Raw genomic sequence first — 25,187 nt, forward strand, 5'->3', positions numbered from 1 at the left:
TTCTGAGCAAGTGTTTTGTTTATTTGTTTGTTTGTTTTGTAGTGTGACACTCGCATGTGAGCTAAAGTTCACTTCTAAATGCTGCCTCCAGCTAATCTGCTTTATCATCCTGTTTAACTCTTGTCCCAGTCATTTATCACACTGTAAACATGATCCTACTCATTCAGCTGAAGGACAGACATTCACTATGACATAACATTAGATTTCCATTTAATAAACACTCACCTATGTTCTCACTTACACAAGCTCTCCATAACACAAACAGAGAAAGAATGTGAGCAAAAGGGGACATAAGAGGGAAAGGTATAACAAATTTTATAAAAATATTATACATTAAAATTAAGAATTACACACAGTTTGCAGAAATCACAGAAAAAAATGCACTGAATAAGTGAATTAATCGTGTCACAATAAAGTCCTTCTTCACAGTTAGGATAGTGATAATGACTGTTTTTGCAGTCATAAACTATATAAGTGTATCCACAAATATCTGAAAAGTTTTCAATAAACTTTATACAAAATAAAACTTTTGACCCCTTATATTTGAACAGGATAAATAAAAAAAGGGTTAAGAGTTCTAAGGAACAGCAAAAAAATTGTATCATCATTATTATTTCATATGGGAAGATGATGTATATTTGAAACATCCAATAGCCACAACATAAGAAATAAAAGGAGCACAGTTGGATGAATCTCACAAAACCTGCCAAGGGCATTTCTTGGTCATATTCCATACCAAAAAGAAAAAAAGAAAAAAAAAAGAAAAAATGGTATTTTGTATAAAAGGAGGGCATGGGTGTGACAAGGTGCTAAATTGGCATGGAAATGATTTCATAATTAAAAACAAAACAAAACCATAATGGTCTCTAATTCACATATTGCAATGTCTTCTACTGAAAAGAGATTACCAAATAAACTGTATACAGCAATGCATACCAATGGGTTTATATGATTTTTCCAGTTCCCCTTTCTTGTGTTTGCACTCACAAAAGAGCAATATATTATTAAGTAAAATAAATATTTCAAAGTTAGTTATATTCAGAACAGGAATTCCCATTACTTTTTGAAGGTTTGGAAATAACAATTTTTTAATTCCCTAACATTTCCACCTTTTCCATGACTGTGGGACCCCTATGGATAAGATAAACATATCCCATTAAAATGCAAACCCTCCACAGTCAAAAGCATCAAAATCAGAGTCTCCCTCAAAGTCGAAGCTGTTAAAATGTGGCGACTCTATGGCTTGGCTGCAGGCATGGTAAGAACCGCCTCCCCCCATGTCAGAGAAGGCTGTGGAGTGGGTCATTTCAGGATTATGGGCAGCCATGTTAGAGGAGGCGGGTGGACAGGAGTTCAGGTACCCCAGCGCTGAGGTCGCGGCCGCTCCGCCCATCAGCAGACAGACAGCTCTCACAGCCCGTGCATCGCTGCTGTTTCCGTGGCGCAGGCAGTCTGCGGAGCGTAGGGGCGGAGCCACTGTGGGGCTGCAGGGAGGCCGCTGATTTATGCTGCCTAAAGTTCACAACAGAAACGGTTGTAGATAAACGACCTGAACATGTCATGACATTGTATGCATATGCAATATCCACGATCATTTCAACTGTTCATAATGTGCTGAGTCAATGTTTACAGAGATTAGACAGCACTGCACTTCAGCCTAGTTTATATTGTTGTCTGCAGTGCTGTTCATGACACAGTTAAGCACCTTTCTCCTATTAAACTTCAAAAGAAAAGGAAACGATTACAAACACTAAAATGACTGAAACTTACAGCATGTTATGGCAAGGGCTGAACTGCATGAGTGTATTTAACTGACTAAATTTTTATATACTAAAATTCTGTCAGTCATAATCATCACTGTTTCAGTAATTGGCTGAATTTTGTTGTGATGTTCCACCCATTTGAGAATGATGGCACAGTAATGCAATAGTGGTATTTTTATTTTTGTGGTTGTTGTTGCTTTTTTTTATTTAAAAATTCACATGCGTCATGGCTCTGTATAGAGAAGAATTGAACATAACCAATTATGAGACTTCACAAAGATGGAAAAGAATACAGGAATATCAGTAACCAACTAAAAATCAGTTGAAACACAAGAGGTATAGATTGAGTCCTCATAAATAAGTGCTTCAGAATTAAGAGATTCTGTGAAAGCTCAGAGAGTGCAAAGGACATTAAATAAGGTCACCCTGGCAAAGCCCTTGTCTGAGACAGTGGTGGCACCTAGTGGATTTACAAAAATACAACCTATTTTGCAAATCCCCCTTTAACACATTGTGCGTCCCCTGACTCAAGACAACACAAATACAGCTCTTACAAGTGCTTTTGAAGACATGTCTCAACAGGTAAATGTAGGCTACTTTCAATAAAAGGCCCAACATGCTCTGTTCACTTTGACATGTTCATGACCTGTTTAATCTTTGAAGGTTTGAACTTCTGTAACCGAAGCTGAATGTCTTTTCCCATGTAACACGTCAGTCATGGTTCCACACCAACTAAACACCCTCTGGCTCTGCCTGCTACAGTAGCCACACCTCAAACTCACGCTAGTGGTTGAGCTGGAAAAATTTTGACAGATCTGAACGGACGCTCTCATTATTTAGATGGTGCCTGGGGGGATCAATGTTTACACTACTGGGGGAGATAAACCAATGAATGACATACAAATAGTAGTCAATGAACAATAAACTGGGTTAAGAGAATGTATTTTAACATAACATTTCTTATATACACATCACATTTAATATATGGAAAGTTTTGCAGAACATATGAAATATGAGCATATATGAGAGTTTAATTATAGAAATAATGATGTTACTGGATAAAATTATTTTGTATAATCCATCCATGGATTTTTTATGATCCATGCAAGAAGCCAAGTGTGGATATTCTAAAAAAAAAAAAGTCTACTGGAGAAATTTCAAAACAGAATTACTATATGTGGTGATTTGAATTCCCCAAATAGCCTATGAGAACTATAATGGGGAAATAATAAAAGAGTTTATGGAAGACAACTCTAGAATTTCTGAATAATGGAAAGACTACACAAATAGATATAATAAAAGCCAGGAAATGCTTTAAATGCACATGGACAGACATAGATAATAATTTGGGAAGTGATCATTTCCCATTGTAATGTCCAGATTTTGCCACAGTATCAAAACTTTTATAAATGTTATAAATGGAATTGTAAGAAGGCAGTAGGGGTGTCGCCGGAAACTATTATTTACCATAATTGTGATATTTAAAAAAAAAATAATGAAATATCGTTACCATATTAATTAGGTGTGTTGCAATATACTGGTATGGGCGTTAACCATAATATTTAAAAGAAATAGTGTATTCACATGATAATATGACATGTAAATTATCCAGCGCCAGTATCTGGTTGATATCCCAATGTACAGTAGGTGGTGGTATTGTACCTTTAAACAAATGAGATTTACATAAGAAGGAGGAAACAATGGTGTTTGAGACTCACTGTATGTCATTTCCATGTACTGAACTCTTGTTATTCAAGTATGCCGAGATAAATTCAAGGGCAACTTTAAAAGATCTGTAAAGATAAAGATAAAGATTGGTAAAGATCTGATTGATAGAATTATTTCAATAGATATTGCAATAAGTTGTTATTGTGAATTATTTTAACCACGATAATCGTGTAGTGAAAAATCTGATATCATGACAGCTCTACAAGGCAGTTTGGGAAAAATGTAAAATGTTATGTGAAGAGTTATTTAACAAAATATCTTTGGAAGGAAATACTGGAAGGAAGGAAATTGTCTTTGGAAGGAAATACTGAAGAAAACTATGGTAAATCTGTAAATATGATATCCCTTGCACAAAAGGAATCTATTCCTATAGCAATGGGTAGGAAAAGGAAAAGAAGAGTGTACCATGGTGGAATTAGGAATGTAAATTAGAAAAAAAGGCATTTCACATGGTAAAGAAAAAACGCGGGGCATTTTTCAAAGGAAAAGAGCTGTTTTAAGGAATTAATAAGTTGTTTTAAGTAATTAAGGATGCAAAAAAGGAAAATATCTCAATTACGACTGTAACCATGGTTTCCTGAGAGGGAACCAGACACTGGGTCGAAGCACCCGGTGACGGACGCATCTGTTGTAAGCATTACGTGATGACAAGGAACCCCCAACACCGGCCATTGGGAAAGGAACCAAGGTTTTTTTCCACATGACACAGGTAAAAAGGCATTGTCGCCTGACCTTGATAATGTGAAATGGATTCCCCTCGAGGAGAACCAAGGGTCTCATGTGCAGCAAGGCAAAAAGTATCACGGTGGACGCAGCTTCCATCAGACCCAACTCTCTGAAACTGTTTGCCAGTGGGTGACTGGCCTAGCTTTAACTTGTTTACGGCTATGAGAAATGCTTCCATTTGAGCAAGAGACAGACGTGCCTGCATTGACTGAAAGCTCTTGAGGTGGCATGGTTGGCAGAAAGGCCCCCTGAGGGCACCGAAGGGAGACAGGCACCGTATAATGAGGTGTGATCCATCTTGCCCCGAAGGAGACTGCCTTCAGAAGCCTGATGCCACTGGCATCAGGACGTCTTCGTCGAAGCCTTCTCAGAGATAATAACGGTCCTCAGATCCGTTTTATTCTTCAAAGGCTTCGGCTGTGAGAGCCGCCCCGATCCCAAGGTATTCTGCGGGGGAGCTCAGGTAGCATCACTCAAATTCTGCTGTGCCCTGTATGACACTAAAAGTGTACTTGTAAGTGTACTATTTTAGTACTACTTGGGACCAAATTGTAAACTGTACTACAAGTGAACTTATAGGTATACTGATTGTTTACATATGGGTAATTGAGTGTTATTTGTGTTCACATTGTGTTGCTTGAGTTACTTATTTGTACTTGTGTCTTCTGAATGAGAATATGGTTAAACCTGTGCAAAATTAAGGCATTTTTGTCTGATGTTTTGCAGCTTCTGAGTAAATTGGATTGTGTGTGAAAAAAACAGGTGAAATGTGTTTATAGTTTTGAGAAATGTGTCGTCGTATTGAGAACTGAACGACATCTACATCTACATCATCATATCTAAATGAGTTTTATTCAAGTCAAAAATATTAGTTAATATTGTCGAATCAACCTAAATGCATTAATTTATTTAAAAAAAGAAAAAAGAAAAAAGTATTTTGTTAGTCAATTTTATGCCAACAAAATTATTTTTATGGGTGAAATCAAATCAAATAATAATAATAATAATAATAATAATGATAAAACTCTTTAAGGTAGAAAATGCAGTGCACCATTGAAAGAGAGACCTAAATACATAATACTGAACATAGCAGAAAGAATAAGCATGAAAAAGGAGCTAAACATGCTTAACAGATTATAGCAAAGAGAGAGAGAGAGAGAGAGAGGGAGGCTTACCACAGAACAACTGCACTGACATTGCAGGAGATTTTTCTCTTTTAATCAGCAACATGTCAGGATTATTTATTTCGTTTGTGTAAGTGTACTCTAAACCACAGACAGTGATGATTTATGATATTAATACTATGATTCTTTGATACATACAATCATCATCGAGAACAGGCAGTGGCTTCATAACATCACCTGTGTCTACAGAAGCTCTACTGCAGGTGCTGACCACCTAAAGTGAAACTATGGGATTGTCCCAATACTCACACTTGAAATAACTTGAGAGAATGTGCATGCAACAGGAAATAGGTGCACAAGACTGTCCCAGGACCATATTTTATGGCCTTCCCTCGCAAATTTCCCTGCGTCTCGTTCACTCAGATGTATGTCATTGCTTATGTTGCATCAGTGCCCACAACTGACAGAACTTTTGCAATGGATTTAAATGGATGCCCTTAGACAACTAGCTGATTCATTATTTACAGTTTATTTCCTTATAAATCTGTTTTATGCACAATTCTATAGGCCTGTATGTATGTGGTTAACGTGGTTTCATGAAGTAGAACATGTTTCTGGATCAACATCCTTGTTGATCCTGGAACAACATTCCAATCAACCAATCAGATTTGAGGGATTGGTTGTCATGTTTAGGCTTACAACAAGGGTTAGGGGCTTCTTCACCATTCTTATTCTCCTATCATTTTCCTCTGATTTTTGGGATAAGTTATGGTAGGGTTAGGTTTAGGGGTAGGGATACCCTGCAAACATGCCCCTGCAGGGCCCATGCTGGCTTTTTGCGGGCACAGTGGGCTAGGGCCAGCCCACACCAAACCTAAACAGGCCCAATGCGGGCTTGCCCAGGCGAGGCCCACAGCTTTGGGCTCACTGCAGGCTCTATGTGAGCAGCCCACACTAGCAAACTGCCCATATTAAGCCCATGATGACCCAGTGTGGGCCAGCCCGTTCAGGCCCAGAGTAACTTTTGTAACTTTGGGCCCATGCAGGTTTTGTGCAGGCAGCCCGATTTCGTTTCCCATGCTCTGTTTGGCTGCTTTCTAAAATTTTATGTAAAAATTCAATAAGACCTTCCTTCCATTTATAACTCTGCACAGATGGAAGAAAATTTAATTACAGTAATTCAAATTTTTTTATACTGAAAAATTGCTGTATTTTTATATAGTATTTTCTGTTTTCTTAAATTACATACAGGTGCTGGTCATATAATTAGAATATCATCAAAAAGTTGATTTATTTCACTAATTCCATTCAAAAGGTGAAACTTGTATATTATATTCATTCATTCCACACAGACTGATATATTTCAAATGTTTATTTCTTTTAATTTTGATGATTATAACTGACAACTAAGGAAAATCCCAAATTCAGTATCTCAGAAAATTAGACTACTTAAGACCAATACAAAGGATGCATTTTTAGAAATCTTGGCCAACTGAAAAGTATGAACATGAAAAGTATGAGCATGTACAGCACTCAGTACTTAGTTGGGGTTCCTTTTGCCTGAATTACTGCAGCAATGCGGCGTGGCATGGAGTCGATCAGTCTGTGGCACTGCTCAGGTGTTATGAGAGCCCAGGTTGCTCTGATAGTGGCCTTCAGCTCTTCTGCATTGTTGGGTCTGGCATATCGCATCTTCCTCTTCACAATACCCCATAGATTTACTATGGGGTTAAGGTCAGGTGAGTTAAGAACAGGGATATCATGGTCCTTAAACCAGGTACTGGTAGCTTTGGCACTGTGTGCAGGTGCCAAGTCCTGTTGGAAAATGAAATCTGCATCTCCATAAAGTTGGTCAGCAGCAGGAAGCATGAAGTGCTCTAAAACTTCCTGGTATACGGCTGCATTGACATCGGACCTCAGAAAACACAGTGGACCAACACCAGCAGATGACATGGCACCCCAAACCATCACTGACTGTGGAAACTTTACACTGGACCTCAAGCAACGTGGATTGTGTGCCTCTCCTCTCTTCCTCCAGACTCTGGGACCCTGATTTCCAAAGGGAATGCAAAATTTACTTTCATCAGAGAACATAACTTTGGACCACTCAGCAGCAGTCCAGTCCTTTTTGTCTTTAGACGCTTCTAACACTGTCTGTTGTTCAAGAGTGGCTTGACACAAGGAATGCGACAGCTGAAACCCATGTCTTGCATACGTCTGTGCGTAGTGGTTCTTGAAGCTCTGACTCCAGCTTCAGTCCACTCTTTGTGAATCTCCCCCACATTTTTGAATGGGTTTTGTTTCACAATCCTCTCCAGGGTACAGTTATCCCTATTGCTTGTACACTTTTTTTCTACCACATCTTTTCATATCCTTCACCTCTCTATTGGTGCGCTTGGACACAGAGCTCTGTGAACAGCCAGCCTCTTTTGCAATGACCTTTTGTGTCTTGCCCTCCTTGAGCAAGGTGTCAATGGTCGTCTTTTGGACAACTGTCAAGTCAGCAGTCTTCCCCATGATGGTGTAGCCTACAGAACTAGACTGAGAGACCATTTAAAGGCCTTTGCAGGTGTTTTGAGTTAATTATCTGATTAGAGTGTGGCACCAGGTGTCTTCAATATTGAACCTTTTCGCAATATTCTAATTTTCTGAGATACTGAATTTGGGATTTTCCTTAGTTGTCAGTTATAATCATCAAAATTAAAAGAAATAAACATTTGAAATATATCAGTCTGTGTGTAATGAATGAATATAATATACAAGTTTCACTTTTTGAATGAAATTAGTGAAATAAACTTTTTGATAATATTCTAATTATATGACCAGCACCAAGTAAAATTACAAAAATAACCTGTAATTAATACAATAACAAAACAGATGATAAAACGGTCAAATGACTGGCAGTAAAGTCAAATTAAAGTAAAAGTCCTTATTTTATTACCAATAATTACAGTATTACAGTTAATTATTATTAACTGTGTGTTTCTGAAGCACTTTTATTATAGCAAAAATTAAAGTTGATTACTTATTGATGATTCAATCATCATGCAGTGGTCAGAATCAAAGATATTTACATTTTACAGAGTATGATTTAGGATATTTTTGATAGGCAGATACTTCTGCCAGTCATTGACCATTTCTTTTTTTTTAACAATCTTTAACTGTTATTTTCATTAATGGTAAACATGTGGCACCCTGTGCTGTCAGATTTATTGTTGTAGATTAATAGTGTGAGCCCTGTGTGGGCCTAGTGAGGGCTTCTTGAGGGCTGCCCATGCAGTGCCATCGCTAAGGGGTCAATGTTTTGCCAATGAGCAAATTTTCGGACCCTGCGCTGGCAGCCTGCTGGGGGCCCTTACGCTAGCCCTAAGTGGGCCCGTAAAGGGCCAGTGCAGGCTAGTTTGCAGGGATAGGGTTAGGACTATGTTTTTGAACAAGGAATGTTGTTCCAGAATCAACAATAAATGTTGATCCAGGAACATGTCTTACTTGGCAAAATCACGACGACTGTATCTATGCTTGGGCTGTTGAAGAAAATATAAAAAAAATAAAAAAAATTACACAAAAGAAAATAACAATACATTAAACTCTAACTGTGTAAAAACAGTCAGCTTAAAGTAGCTACAAGTACGGTTAAAAGTCAAAATAACTCCAATATCATACACTGGAGTTGTGTGGGGTGGGGGCTAGCGTAAGGGCCCCCAGCAGGCTGCCAGCGCAGGGCCCGAAAATTTGCTCATTGGCAAAACATTGGCCCCTTAGCTATAGCACTGCATGGGCAGCCCTCAAGAAGCCCTCACTAGGCCCACACAGGTCTTAAGTGACACAATCGTGTTGCATTGTGGTCTATGTATCTGTCTGAAGTGTACATATTGAGTAGGCTTCCTACCTCTGTCAAGCAATGTAAGTTTATTTGGACAGACCCTCGACCCTTCGATTTTGACAAAGTTGAACACACTTCAAAATGACGGCAGATCTGATTTCGCTACATGTCAGAAAAACTTTCCAATGACTATAGACTATAGAGATTATATGTATTTTGTAAAATGTTTGCAAATTAAGCAGCACAATCACTAAAAATGTGGTCAAGTGCAAACACCACAAGTTTGGTATTGGGACAAGCCCTTTATACAAATTCAGCAGCCATGTGGATTGATTTTCTAACCACAAAGCCACAGTTGTTCAAATTAACTTTGATGCCTGTAACTGCTTTCTCCTTCTATTTATTTTGTTGACTTGACTGTATTTTTTCAATACATGTATCATTCAAAATTAAACATGTATTCTGACTAAATAAAACTTTTTTGGCCGCTAAAGGAGGGTTTGGGACTGTTGTAATTTTACATGCCTTCAGGCAGTCTTCACCTTCACATCCTGCAGGTGCAGTGTGTCACATGGCATTAGCTTTTGAGATGTTTGGCTCCAAAACAATTGCATCCAGAACTTAGTTTCCATGAGTAAATATAGCAGAATTCATATCACATACTGTAGTTCCAGGGGGAGCAACTGCCTTTTACTTGAATGGGAATGCTAATAGTTCTCCTGCTTGAGAACCACTGCTCCAGAAGGAATATTTGTATGAATGGTTTAAAAAAAAAAAAAGCCAAAAAAATATGATATTACCATAGCATGGTAATATCACTGCATATTTTAATAAATATTAAAATATGCAGTGAAATGTAATAAAAATGATGTAATGTCAATGTAAGTATGATGTAAGTAAAAATGATGAAATATGTAGTAAAAGTGGGCCGCACCTCTGTGTCTGATGGAGTTCTCTCTGGAGCGGATGCGCGGGGAGCTCAAGCCCTTGTCGCTGAGGTGCGGGGATGTGGGCTCTTTGTCACTGGAGATGTCTGGAAGCGGCTCCCGGTCTGTGATGCAGGGCGTGATGCTCTGCTGTCTCTTCAGGGCCAGTGGTGAAGTCACACCCTGAGCAAAAAGAGGATGCCACTGATGTGCAAATATACTGTATGCAGAGTGGTCATGAAAACATCTTTCTAATCCAAAGATTAAAGATGGCAAAGTATTCGGTTGTCTCTCATGAGAGATTACAACACTTATCATTGATATAGGATCTGGAGAAGGCACTGCCACATGACATATTATGTAACATTCATCAAGAATAATCCTGCTGTTCGGCCCTGTATAAAAAGCATTTTAACTGCATTTATGGGAAGTGCATACAATGTTCGTTGCCTTGAAAAAAAAAAAAGAAGAAAAAATATAAATATATATATATATATATATATATATATATGTGTGTGTGTGTGTGTGTGTGTGTGTGTGTGTGTGTGTGTGCAGACTTGTATAGTCATGTACAATCTTACTAAATTAAAGCAAAATGGAATGACCAAATACTCCAAAATCACTCTCACACACACACACATATATATATATATAAACAATATATATAAACAAACATTAAGACATTAAGAAATAAGATTTCATTGGTCAAATACCAAATAAAAATGATAGGAACACTATGGGAACTGTTTTCTTTATGTTCTGATGATACCAATAAAACAATTTTTACACTACTATTGAAAAGTTTGGGGTCAGTAAGATTTTTTTTTTATGTTTTTGAAAAAAGTCTCATGCTCACCAAGGCTGCATTTATTTGATGAAAAATACAGCAAAAACATATTGTTAAATATTATTACTGTATCATTTAAAATAGTCATTTATATTCAGTAAGGATAGATTAAATTGATCAAAAATGACAGGTAAAGATATTTATAAAAAGTATATCACAGTTTCCACAAAAATAGGAATATAAAGCAGCACAATGGTTTTCAACACCGATATTAATAAGAAATGTTTCTTGAGCATCAAATCATCATATTAGAATGATTTGAGGCATCATGTGACACTGAAAATTCATCACAGGAATAATCTTTGTTTTAAAATAAATTAAAATAAATATAAATAAAAAGTAAATAAAAATATTTTTTTTATAAATAAAAAATCCAGCGTTAGCGTCAGTTCTGGCAGGTCACGTCAGTCAAGCTAGTATCAGCTGACTCGCGTTAACCTATAGGAATACGATGTCTATCACAGCATCCATATATAAGCTCCTCATATTATGAGCAGCTATCGCATTTCTCAGGAGTAAATTACCCTCCTCCATCCCCAGCTCCTCCTCACGTCAGTCAGGATTTGGCCTTATGATTCCCCTGAATCTTAAAAATATCTGTACGTTAAATTACTGACATTAATGATATCTGCACATTTATGTTGGTTCTGTTCTGTTTACCCTAAGGGGGGTTATCGCTGCTCTCCCTGCTCTTATCCATGCTAGGCTGCATGGATGCACAGGGAGTTCTTGCCCAGAACAGAACAATACCGCCAATACAAACTGCCAATATGCATTATCAATCACATTTGACGACAGTGGTCCTGACAGAAATAAAATGAAAATAAGCCAATCTTACTGACCTCAACCCTTTGAACTGCAGTGTGTTTATTGCTTAAATGGGCTCCAAAATAATGAGCTCACTAGAGAAAATGCTTCTATCTGCATTCTTTTTAAATTAAATACAGTATTTTTTACATCACACATTATGATATCAGCATAACAATTTGAGTAAAAGGTTTAATTCCCCCAAAACTACAAGAAAGTCAGTATTTATTTTCAAAAATGATTTCCAGGTATACAAGGTTTTCCAGTGTGGTCTCAGACTTTCTGACCCGACAGTATATTTGGTGTTAATGAAATATAATAACTCACCTCCTTCACCTTCCTGAGTAACTTCAGCCATTGACTGTTGGAGACAAAAACTTTAGTATCACACTCATCACATTTGCTAAATATTTCTCTTAACAGAAACTTAACTACTATATCCATCAGTTAAGGTAATGCACAATCCACAAATGCACAAATATATACTTATACAAATGATAATCATTGAAGAAGCTTTACATGACCCAGGCTGTGAGCCCACCTGCACTCTTCAGGGCTATCAGAGAGCAGGAGGAGGAACTTGTCTTGGGGCAGGATGAGGGCAAAGCAGCTGTCTCTGCGTCCTCCAGGGGGTAAACGGGGCAAGTCCAAGATTTCTTTACCCTCCACTATGGACTCACAGTTACTCTGCAGCACCACCACCAGGTCAGGTGGCGAGTCTGCATCTCGACACACCATTAGATTTCCTTCCACCGTCAACACCAGATACTTTTCCTTCCATTGCTTAAACATGAAGCCCCCTTAGAGAAAAACAGAGAGTAAATCTGAGACATGAATACATGAAAGTGCACAGTTTTTGCTCCATTCTCAGAAAACAGTGAATCTGTGTGTCTGAAAATTTCAAGAAAATTATATTCATTGTTCTTATTGAAAAGGGTACTGCCAAACCTTCTAGAAATTATACTTTCTATAAATCAACTGGATTCTTCAGGCTGTGAGCAGTAGGGTCACAGAGCTTCTTAAATGACTGAAAATATAAATATGCCAAATTTGAATCATTATTATTTCATGGTCACGTTTAGTTTCATGGTTTTCATTGACTGTGTTTTAGTTCTTCATTAGTTAGGAATAGTTCACCCAAAAATGAAAAAAATTAAAAAAAATTTTTAAAAAAAATTACCCCATGATTTACTTACCCTCAAGCCATCCAAGGTGTATATGACTTTCTTCTTTCAGACCAACACAATCAAATTTATTTAAAATATATATCCTGGCTCTTCCAAGCTTTATAATGGTACTGATTGGCAATTTTGAAGTCCAAAAAAGCACATCCATCCATCATAATGGTAATCTATATGATTCCAAAGGCCTTCTGGAGTGAAGCAATGGGTTTTTGTAAGAAAAATATCCATATTTAAAACTTTTTAAACTAAAATATCTAGCTTCTGGGCCTACGCAAATCGACTTGTGTCAAATGAGTAACCCCTGACGCGATGTATGACGCAGGATGTAGGAGTAGTGTAGGCTTAGTGCAAACAAATAGAGCTAGGCAACAAACTTGAGCTCATCTTCTCTTATGTTGAAATCCTCCCACATTTCTCTTTAAAAATTATAATTTTACACCTAATTCGTGGCCGGTGTTTTGTTTTGCTCTATCCTCTGTGCTTCCGCATTCGTCACTGCCTCAGGTCAGAGATTACTCTTTTGGCGTAATAATCAAGGAACTTTGCTGCCGTTCCATGGCTGCAGCAGGCGCAATGATATTACGCAGCGTCTCTCACAAACGTCTCCATGGTTGCAAGGCACGTTCCCTGTGCAAGCAGGGGCTCACGGGCGCTGCGTAATATCATTGCACTGCTGCAGCCATGAAACGGCAGCAAAGTTCCTTGATTATTACGTCTGAATGAGAGTATAGTTCCTAGCCATATCAGCCTAGAAAATCACAACTTTTCATTTTCCGCCGGTCTTAGTACACGATTTAACTACAGAAGAGTCAAGTTTTAAATAGGAAAAATATCAAAACTCTTTGGTCATTTTTGAGCGTGATGCTAACGGTCTAATCAGATTCAATGAACTATGCTAAGCTATGCTAAAAGTGGTACCGCCAGAACCGGAGATCGGCTGAATGGATTCGAAAACGGTAAAACTCAACTGTTTAACTCTAGGGGAGTTGGAAAATTAGCCTATTTTCAAAAAAAGTGGAGTGTTCCTTTAAGCATAACCCTATAGCGCTCCATTAATTCAACACCAGTCACAGTATGTTTTTATTGTCATATGAACAGATTTAGGCTAATAGATAACAGTGAATCGAACAGATAACAATGCATTAGTATCACTCGTTTAACTGTGCCTTATAAATCACACATAAATAAATAAAAAACAACAACAACAACAATGAAACACAATATCAATAATCCATTATACCTATCTTTCACACATAATTTGTGCCAGCCCAGGTTGGTACATTCAAAATGTTTTGCCATTTAATGTAACAGGAATGAAGTTAAAAATGTCTATTAATAGATTTATCCACCAAATATAATTAGACCAGATTTTTACAGTCAGTACTAGTGTACTCATACAGGAATGTGTACTTTTTTCAAATACCTAACCTATGGCACTGAGGCTGTATGATGTATGATGTTACAAACATACTACAACTTTTAAAGGAGAAAATATCAGGGTTAAACAGAAATGCACTTTTCTCTTGACAATTGATGGCATGAAATCTCATCTCAACACATTTGATGAAATATGCTACACTCTTCTTAATTTTGTAATTTCATCTGATTATCAACATTTGTGAGATTTAGTCAGACAAAACAGTTTTGAGGCTAACTGATCTAATTTTGTGTCTCTGGAAAGTAATGATCTATATGACATGACTTTTTGTTAAATATACCAAAGCTTTTTGTGTATATTTGTTAATGATGGATTTGTGGACAAATTTGTGTTGTTAGATTTGTCGAGTATAAATTATAGTTTTTATTTTGAAGTAAAAAGATGAAATTAGACCCTAAGGGTATGACGGGCTACCAGATTTTGCCCAGAAGTACCCGAGTGGCATGTATTTGTTACTGGTGTTATTATCATGTTAGCCCAGTAGTGGAGTAAGATGGCCTCTTTGAACAACCAGCTAGTCCAAAACACAGCAACTAGAGTTCATACTAGAACTAGGAAGTATGACCATATTAGCCCAGTTCTGTCAACACTGCATTGGCTCCATATTAAACGTCTCATACATTTTAAAAATCGTTCTAATTACAAAACACTAAATGGTTCAGCTCCCAACTACTTGAGCAAGCTCTTAACACATCATAGTACTTCACATCTATTGCAATCTCAAAATTCTTGCCAGTTTGTAATACCTAGAATATCAAAATCAACCGCAGGCAGTAGATATTTTTCCTATTTGGCACCAAAACTCTGGAACAATCTTCCCAGCATTGTTAAGAAGCAGACACACTCTGTTAGTTTAAATCTCGACTAAAAATCTCTTTAACCTGGCATAACACATTATCACATTTCTATAAATTCAGGTCCGTTAAAGGATTGTTAGGCTGCATAAAGTAGGTCAACCAGAACCAGGAACACTTCCAACAACATCCGATATACTTGTTACATGGTAAGAAGAATGGCATCTATGCTAATATTAGTCTGTCTGTCTCATCCTTATCCCGAGGTTACCGTAGTCAGTCGGATCTGGTCCATATCCACATTAGAGGTGGACCTGCACCTAGACATGACCACAACAGCCCTGAATGTCAGCAGAGACCGTGTCTACTAGACAATCCCCTGTGAAGGCCTCGTCAACATGCCAGCCATCAGCACAGATCCACAGCAAAGACCACAAGAACCAGACAAGTCCTCTTCACAGACCCCGATGGCCAGCTTCGTCTCCATACTGGCGTGATGAATCTGATCTTCAAACAGAAGGAACTAGATGAAATATTATGAATGATACCAATCCACAGTCTGACTTCTGACTTGCCTGAATCATAATCACACCATGTTCGTTCGTTTGCTAGAGGAGAATTGGCCCCGCGACTGAGCCTGGTTTCTCCCAAGATTTTTTTCTCTTTTTTTTTTTTTTTTTGGTTTCTTGCCACTGTCTTGCTTATAAACTGTTTTATAGCCGAATTGAACTTATTCCATAATTGATGATCTTTACAATGGGACAGAATCAACACTGAACTGACTTCAGCTAAACAATGACACTCATTTCTTTTTAGAGCTGCTTTACAGGCGAATTGAACTATGTTTGCCTCATTGAATCATTACTTTCCTGTTGATCACTGTAAAGCTGCTTTGAATCTGTATTGAATAAAGCACTATAAAAATAAAGGTGATGACTTGAATTTTGCATTTTGTGCTGACAACTAATTTAGCAAAAAAAAAAAAAAAATCCCTTAATAACACAGTATTAACAAACACTGATGCATCATCATTCTGCACATGCTAAACTTACATCTAAATATGTTACAATTTAAAAGTAAATGCATATTGTTTTTCCCACATCGTCCCCTATTTCATATTCCATATAACCCATAAAAAATGTAAGGGTGATGATTGTTATCATTGGCTAATATTTAAAAATGATGTTAATGTATCAGTTTACTAACAATGCGAACTTATTGATTTTTGTAAAGTAAAATATTTCAAACCAGACAGGACAGTTTAAATGTTTTGTTTTGTAGTATAATCTTTTCCCCTTTTTTTGTTGTAGACTAAGTCATTATGAATTTTATCATTATCATTTCATCATCATCATTTGACCTAAATACAGACATACAGGTGGACAGGTGGAGCTGACACACTTTATGCTGTGAAAGCCTGAAAGCAATAGATGAAGAGCACATACAAATAGCTCACTGTCAGATTATAGATTATTTAAACATCAGATAGATTAACGTTATAGTATATTGATCGGTAACAAAAAAAAATTAATAAATTCTGTTTGAGTATTCTGCAATGTATTTTATGAAAGTTGTGAGATGTGTCATAGGCAGAGATTTTATGTTAAATGTAGTACTATATTCTGGACTGAATGTTGACAGTGTAAAACACAAACACAAAACTCTTTTAATCTCCAATCAACGTGTCATGATCTTCTACAAGGACACATCCTTTATTTTTGTATCAAATGCAAGTCACAGACTATTCAAGAACCTTTAAAAGGAGTTATAAGTAGTCTACCATGAATGAAAGCAAAATAAATGTACCAGAAAAATGTCTGTGCAACATAAAATTAAAAATGCAGGTAACACTTATGTATTATGCATTATAAAGATATTCAAAATGTATGTTACAATGCATTATATCTTTTTATAAATAACTGTAACCAAATTTAAACTGCATTATAATATTTGCAGATTCTGAAATTGTTGGTTTGTCACGTGTTTTAATGCATTATACTTTCTAAAGGTGTGTTCAATGAATAGATCCGTTTTATAATGTATTATAACTGTGGTTACAATTATTCATGAGACCATATGCATTATAAGATGCATTACAAGGCATAATTACTGCATTAAAAATATTTTTATTATGCATTATACATAAGGACTTTAAGTGTTACCAAAAATTACTGCATAGACAGAAACAAATCAATGGCATTAGTCAAAAAGTATTTATATAGGTTTATAGAATAATGAGTGGCACACAAAGTGGCTAAAACATTAGTGAACAAAATAATAATAATAATAATAATAATAATAATAATAAAACAACTCAGCCGGCACAGGTGGGATTCAAAAGAAGAGGGAAATCAAAAAGTGTAAACTTTACCATATTTCCTGAGGAATCCTCTGTGCACCACTGCTGCGTTCATTCCTGTGCCCAGCCAAGCAGCAGAGATACAAAGCATTCAAGCTGCAGCTTTACTCACAATTTGAGAGAGAGACACACACATAATCCGCACTCATTTAGAACATTCCAGCAGGCAGCGTCCAATCTCAGCATGCAGAGCAGGGCATTATGGGATTGTAGCGACTGCATCTGAAAGGGAAGACACACCAGTGGTTATAAACATCACATGCACCCATAAGCTGCCAATCATGATCAGAACCAAGAGAAAATCCCATCGAGCTAGAGGTTGACAAATAACATGTCAACAAGGTCTATCTCTTAATGTACACTTTACGTAAAAAAGCATGTGATTTAGTTGGATTTCGGCATATATTGATCATAAAACAGTACATAAACGCAGTATGCTTATACCAACAATAATGTTTCCACATGCTGTGTACCACATTCACATGTGTATGAATCCCTGCACTCTTAGAAAATAAATATTTGTTATTGGCATTGATGGTTCTTTGAAGAACCTTTATTATCAATGGAGCCTTTTCATTATACAAAAGGTTCTTAATAGTGGAAAAAGGTTATTTAGATGAAAATGACACTATGACGAACTCCCTCAGCGTGACCGGTGTCTGAAGCACGTGTGACAACCATACCAATTAATTGGCTGACGACACAAGCGGTGCACCCGTAAGTATAAAAGGATGCCTGTAATACACGTCATTATCAGCTTTTTTTCTTCAGGAGCTGCTTGTTTGTACGCACATGTAAGAAAAAAGCTGGGTATGCTCATTGTGTTGCATTCACAGTAAGTTCTGTTCTTTCTTTTGTTCTCTCCCGAGGGATGAGAATATAGCATTTGCACAGAGCATGTTCGGTTCTCAAGGTAATAGGAGGCGCTCATGGCAATTTATTCACAGTAGGAAGCTCTGTTAATGCTCGATTCTCTCTCGATATAAGAATCGAGCGTATGCACGTAGTGTGTTCAGCTCTCAAGGGAGCTGAATGCATTCATTGTGATGCATTCACTGTGAGAAGCTCCGCCCTTGCTTGACTCTCTCTCTCTGGAGGGATGAGACTCTAGCATTTGTAGCTTGCAGTTTGGGTCTCTGCAGCTCCTGCCTGCTCTGTTGCTTCTGCGTTGGTTCAGCCACTCTAGCCACTCTATGTCTATTTCCGACCTAATTGTTAATGTGGCATGTGTAATTCTGAGGAATTAGATGCAAAAAGAATTGAGGCAGGCGTTATTAAAATAAGCTGCTTATTCCACTGTTCTGCATATACATTTGTGAGCCTTATTCCCTCTAGATCTCCACGTTGATGTATTGAGGTTACAGAGGAATTTTGTAATAGCGATATGCAAGGTCGCCCCAGTTGAAGAGCTACTGAAGAGCTATCTCTCCGCTGGTGTAGCCTCTTTGAAGGCCCACCTTGCCAATAGAGCGAGCACATTCAGCTCTCGAGGGAGTTGAATGTGCTCACTGTTGTGAGTCGTGGTGAGGCAGCTCCCCTTGTGCTTGAATTTTTTGGGTGGAAAGCTGAAATGGCTGGAATACATGGCACCTTCGATCGTGCACTTGTAGGGGGACAGAGTATAGGCAGATATTAGCAATTAAGTCCTCCTCTGCTTATTACCCTGCAGATTTTTAGCAAGTCATATGCACAGGAAAGACAGGCCTGGGAGGCCCTACACACCAAAAATCCACCCAATCTCTGATCAGAAGAAGCTCGCCATCATAGACTCTGCAGAGTACTACTTTGAAAAAGAGAAATTGGTGTGACACTCTTTCTGTCACTAGTCTTATAATGTGCACTAAACAGTGCTTGATCACTTCTGCATGCTGGTGTATTTTCAGCAAGATGCTTTCAGATTAGGCTGTAGGATGTACATATGTCTGAGGACATCCTGCCTCCACTTGCCCCTAAAGATGAGAGTGGAATTGGTCAGAGGCTGTGGGCAGAAGTTGATTGTCTCTGGCCTCTCTCTTGCTCTGCTCTGATATCCTGAAAGCATATTTTTTCCAAGTTTGAGCTATATGCTCCCCTATTTTAGGGTCTAAAACAGAATTACACTTCCCTGTGAATGGGTTGCTTGGTAAGCACCCCCTTAAAGGTGGATGCAGGGTGAATGGAGTTATATAGGGCAGTACAGATTTCCTGTACTTTGTTAACCTCCCTCCACAACTACTGCTGGGTCTTGAAATAGGGATGTATGCACCTAACCCCCAATCACTCCCTGGGTGCCGCAGCAAAAATGTCTGCCCACTGCTTGGAGAGTGTGTTCAATATTTACTACTGTGTGTGCACTTGGATGGGTGAAATGCAGAGCACAAATTCCAGCAAACTTGGCTACACGTTACGTCACTTTCACTTTATAGTTAGTGCTGGAGTAGAATGCCAGACATAGTGGGTATTGGAGAAGTGCCTTTATTCAAGTCAGGGTTGGGCTGCTCTCTCCCAGTGTTCTGGGTTATTTAAGTAGAGCATAAGCTCCCCTGTGCCCTCAGTGGGGATAGATTATGGATTATAAGAGCTATTGGCAAACTGCAGCCTACCTTTCTCTTGTCTGGGACATATCTTCCCTTTGGATGGCCCTTAGGGTTGATGCAAGGGGAATGGAGTTATGTAGGGTCGTATAGATTCCATCTACCTTGTTTACCTCCCTCCACAGCTACGGTTGGGGTCTTGAAGTAGGGATCTTGGGTCTTGAAGTAGTAGTACACTTCTCAGCCACTTTCTGAGGACCTTCTGCCAGAGCCTCCAGTACACTTGGAACCAGTTCTTCGCCTGGGCTGAGTATGCCCAGATCTCCCTCCGACAACCAACAACAGGTCTCACTCCATTTCAGTGCATACTTGGTTTTCAGCCTCCATTATTCCCCTGGTCAAGTGAAACATTCTTTCCATCAACCAGTGAGAGGTTGTGGGATGAAGCTCATCACCATATTCAGCAGGCAGTGCGCAGACATACGAGTTATGTGGACGCTAAACGAAGCAACACTTCCACTTACCAATCAGAACATCGATCCATTCCAGGTCATAAGACAGGTCAACTCTGTCACATATGAACTCAAGCTCCTTGCACAATACAGAAATCACCCCATATTCCATGTTTCCCTATTGAAACCTCACCAGACCTCCTGTTTCTGTTCCCTCCAGAGCCTGGTCCCAGTGACAAGCCCCCTGTACCACTAGTCATTGACGAGGAACCCATCTACACCCTGATGGAGATCCTGGACTCCCAACACCATGGTGGCTGCCTTGAGTATTTCGTGGACTGGGAGGGTTACGGCCCAGAGAAGACCGTAAGACAACAGTTATCGTACAGTGCTCAGCAGTGGACAATAGGGGTATAAACAGTGAACCAAATTGATCTCTTCTTGTAAACTCAGAGATGTTTATTTGGGTGGCAATTAAATTACCACACGACCTTGGTGTTTGTCAAAAAACAGTAACTAATTTGGCTGGGGATTTTTTTGCAGGTGGTGGGAGAAAAACAGTGACATTCTGGATTCGGACGACAATAAAATCACAGACTAGCTCCTGTATATATTGAAAATACCTTACATTCCCATAACAAACAATTACCATCCGAATAGGGCTATAGACAGAAAAAAAGCCATGTAGAAAAGGTCCTCATCCACACTGAATTATGGTGATGGATCTTTAATGGTCTGGGGCTAAATTTCTTCAAAAGACCCTGGACAACTTGTTAGGATACATGCTATCATAAACTATCAAGTACCAGCAGATATTAAATCAACACCTGACTGACCCTGTCAGGAAGCTTAAACTGGGCCATGGGTGGATCTTGCACATCTCAAAATAAACAACAGAAGAGTTCACTGACCACAGAATGAAGGTTTTGCCATGGACATAGCAGTCCCCTGACCCAACCCCCTTAAAAAACCTGTGGGATGAGCTGAACAAAAGATTCCACAAGCATGGACCACATAATCTGAAGGATCTGGAGAGATTCTGTATGGAGAAATGGTCTCAGATCTCTTGCCATATGTTCATCAACTTTATTACCATTATAGGCAGTGCTCAAAGTGGGCAGGTACACACCAGTACCCAGTACCAGCACTTCTATACTTTAATCTGTAGTGTACCCTCACTTTTTCTTGTGTACCGGCTCTTCTCAGATGTTGCCAGTACTCTTGTTCCACCCCCAGAACACAAACCGAGGTGGACACTTGTGCGTGTGTGTGTCAGTTTGCAGTCTTTTTACCCAGAAAAAAAAAAAAAATCTGCTCCAGAGCTGGATAGCCATACAGCATAAGTGGCTAGTGCTACCCAGGTAAGTTAGAGTTTAGTTTGCTTTTTAGTTTAGGGCCTTTAGCTCCATTGTACTCATATTTACATGTAAACAGAGAAAAAGATTCTATCAGCACAGCAGTTAAACAGTCTCTGAGAGTGAGGTCATCACTGTGGATTCATTATTTCTCTCTGATGTTGGTGGTAAGCCATGAGCTCACTGGATTATCAGACGTGGGATTGTTATTCTCCAGCAGCTGTCCTGCGCTCCAGCGCTCGCTGATAATCTCAGGCAGAGTGGGCACACGTTCCTCAGCCCCTGCCCTCAATAATATAAATTGTTTTTTTAGTTTTAGATGTGAGAGAGAAAAAGGAAAAAGTAGAATCATTGTCCTAATGACATTCTGTTATGTAACTAACATACAAGAGTAATAAAAGGTTGTCATCTTAAACCCATCGTGACCTTCCGGGCACTGCCTATAGAATATATACAGATGAATATTATAAGCAGATCCTTTTGCTGACTCTAAGCCTGATTCTAAACCTTGACATTAGATACTGTGTTTGAAAACTACTACAATCACATTTCATACCATCTTATTTTTTTCTTGCTGTGCTAAACGTTGAATATTTCTTATTTATATTATCTGAAATATTAGTTTTGCACTCATGGTTTTCAGTCACTATATTACACTTTTGAATATGGTAAAGTTGAATCTTTTACTGTATGGCTTACAGTCTAACAACACCTCTTATTTTAAATGAGAGATAATAACAAACTTCTGGGACTTGATCTTATCCATCAGCAAACATGAGCTGGTTAAGAGTGGGCATTCAGACCCAACTGTAGTCCTCGCCCCTCCAGAAACATTAGAGAGAGGGCTTTTTCATTGGGATCCACTCTTCAGAACCATCTCCACTTATCCCAAAGTTAATACTTCTTTTTCAAATATATCGGTATTTGCTATGATTTCTATAACATTAAGCAGTGCTTATTTACACTGAGTGCAAATAGCTAACCTTGTTGGCAAAGGCTGTTTTTACCTCAGCTCATCATTGCTCAGATATTTTACGATTAGTACAAGTAGCATATTACAACTTTTATTTAACAATTAAATTATAGCTATTACATCTAACTATCGGTAAGATTTTAGAAAGGTGGCAATACCTACAGTACAACAGTAGCTTAAACACAGCCAAAAAATCTTCACTATAATATTTTTCTTAAGAAGAATTTCTAGTACATTTAGTTCAAAATTAATGCGCGAATATAGAGCACTTTAAGTACATTATAGAAGTTTACTTTTAATCACCTGGGAAAGCAAGGTAAGTATTACGCAACTGTCTATACTTGATTCTGATTGCTCATTTTCAGCATTCAGCAGTCAGATGTTTCTTAACATCTTTGACAGGTAACTGAAACCACTTTCATGTCTCTCATATCACAACTTAAACACTGCTCACTCTCTCTCTTTTTCATACAAACACAGCTGTCACCATCGTGTTATTGATTGCATTCAAAATGACCTCCGAGGACTTTAATGTTAATGCCTTGTTGCAAGGCTGATTGTTTTGTATGTTTGTTTGGTTTTTCCTTAGAAGAGACTTTAAAATATTTTTTACAGGAAGGAATATAAAATAATTTCAACTTAAATATGTTTCATGCAAATATATTTATTTATTTGGGGGGTAGCCAAAGAATAAGTGGTATAATGTACAATTTTGCGGGCGAGGACATCACCCAGTTTATGACCAGCTTATGCATTATTATTACATTAAGTTTTCAAAGAAATTATTTCTATGGAATAACATGTATTGGTGGATTGAACATATGGGATGTGATTTGCTGGTAGACCTTAGAGCTGCAAAGAAAAAGGCTGAAAGTTTCAGCAAATAACAAGACATCCTAATTCTGCTGTGCCACCCTTGTGCTCTTTGTAAAGTTCTTTAAAAGGAACCTAAGCAGTAATCAACATTGACATTGCTTTCAATCCTCACTTGAAGTTTTGTTAGCAACCACAAGGTGGTGCACCGGTCGTGTTTAGGAACACAGAACACATAATCTCAGGACTGCAATCTCTTTCTTGTGTTCAGTCAATAAATCACATTTGTGAAAGTGTGAGCTTTAGTGTTTGAATTTAACCACGTCTATGAGTTGACAGAGATCATGAGATAAAGGACTGACCAGCTATAAGTAGATGAAGGCTGTTGTTGTGAAGCACATTGTAGGTAGGCTACTTACCTTACGAAAACACTTCATGTGTGCATACAGGTCTAATTCAGTATCGGCTCCTGACTGTAAAAATTTAGGTAGGGTAGAGTCTGGGTTTTAGCTTTAGTTTATGCTAAACATAAATTCTAATCGCTGAACGCATGCAGACACACTTTTGACAGATTTCTCGTGTCCTTGCATTGTTCAGCATGAGGGTGGCGCTCTAATGTTGATTGACAGGCTTTACGTGCATAAACATCTTAGAATTGCCTTAATGTAGTATTTATTGCCTCCGAATGTTGTTGTTGTTGTTGTTAAATATCACAAGTTGTGGAGGAATTCCACTGAGGAAACGAAAGTCATGTCTGTTCTCAAACATGAAACGAACACGTTCCCACGAGCACGTTTAAACTAAGGGATTTATACTCTCATTAATTTGGTAGGAATTTGGTAGGAAGAACAGACATGTCAACTAGTTACTGACCTGATGCAGACTAATATACACATAGCTGAAGCGGATTGATGTCATCTTGGTCTGGAGCGAGGTTTACCTAAAGGTAACCTGAAAATAAGCGGGCCAGTCTGAAATCTGCCCCAATGGCTTTCAATTACAGCGTGCTGCAGTTCCATTTTTTCACCACAGATTTACATTGGAAGGTTGTGTGGCGCTGTAGAGCTGAGGAGAAACTCAGGCACCCGCTGCCACCTTTTAGTAAACATACACGCCTGTAGAAGACATGCATGACATTTTTAATATATTCTGCTCACTTTACGAATTAAAATAGAAAAATCCGAAAAATATTTGTTGCAGAATTCTGAACACATTTATCAATCATTATTCATCAATCAGTGAGTTGGTGGGAATGATCTTATGCTTTACAAATCGAGTGATCGACTGTCTCTTTAATGTTCCCCACTTAGAAAATCTTATGCATGTAACTGCACTCTGATGTGCTTAATGCTTAGTTAAGTTTTTGTTTTGTTTTGTTTTTTACGTTGTCTCTGAGCAGCTTTGTCCCGAAATGTGCTATTGTTTGTTTTCAGAGAAACGATCCTCGCATTGTTTCCAGTCACGTGAATGCTTCACTTTGCGTGTCAGAATGTTTGAACCCAGACCATATGGAAGTTCAAGTCCATTTACTAAACATTTTGAACATAAATAAGCCTGTAGTC

General features: G+C 38.2%; 1 long non-coding RNA gene across 1 annotated transcript; it reads right to left on the reverse strand.

Annotated features, from left to right (window-relative positions):
* Nucleotides 1-10,197: 10,197 nt before the first annotated feature.
* LOC137005479 (uncharacterized) lies at nucleotides 10,198-12,371 on the reverse strand. Its single transcript, XR_010892251.1, has 3 exons — nucleotides 12,286-12,371; nucleotides 12,072-12,105; nucleotides 10,198-10,273 (listed from the first exon to the last, which is right to left on the reverse strand). It is a non-coding gene; the product is annotated as an uncharacterized lncRNA (long non-coding RNA).
* Between the last annotated feature and the right edge of the window lie 12,816 nt (nucleotides 12,372-25,187).

This window comes from Chanodichthys erythropterus, chromosome 17, assembly GCF_024489055.1.
Source record: "Chanodichthys erythropterus isolate Z2021 chromosome 17, ASM2448905v1, whole genome shotgun sequence".
Taxonomy (NCBI): Eukaryota; Metazoa; Chordata; class Actinopteri; order Cypriniformes; family Xenocyprididae; genus Chanodichthys; species Chanodichthys erythropterus.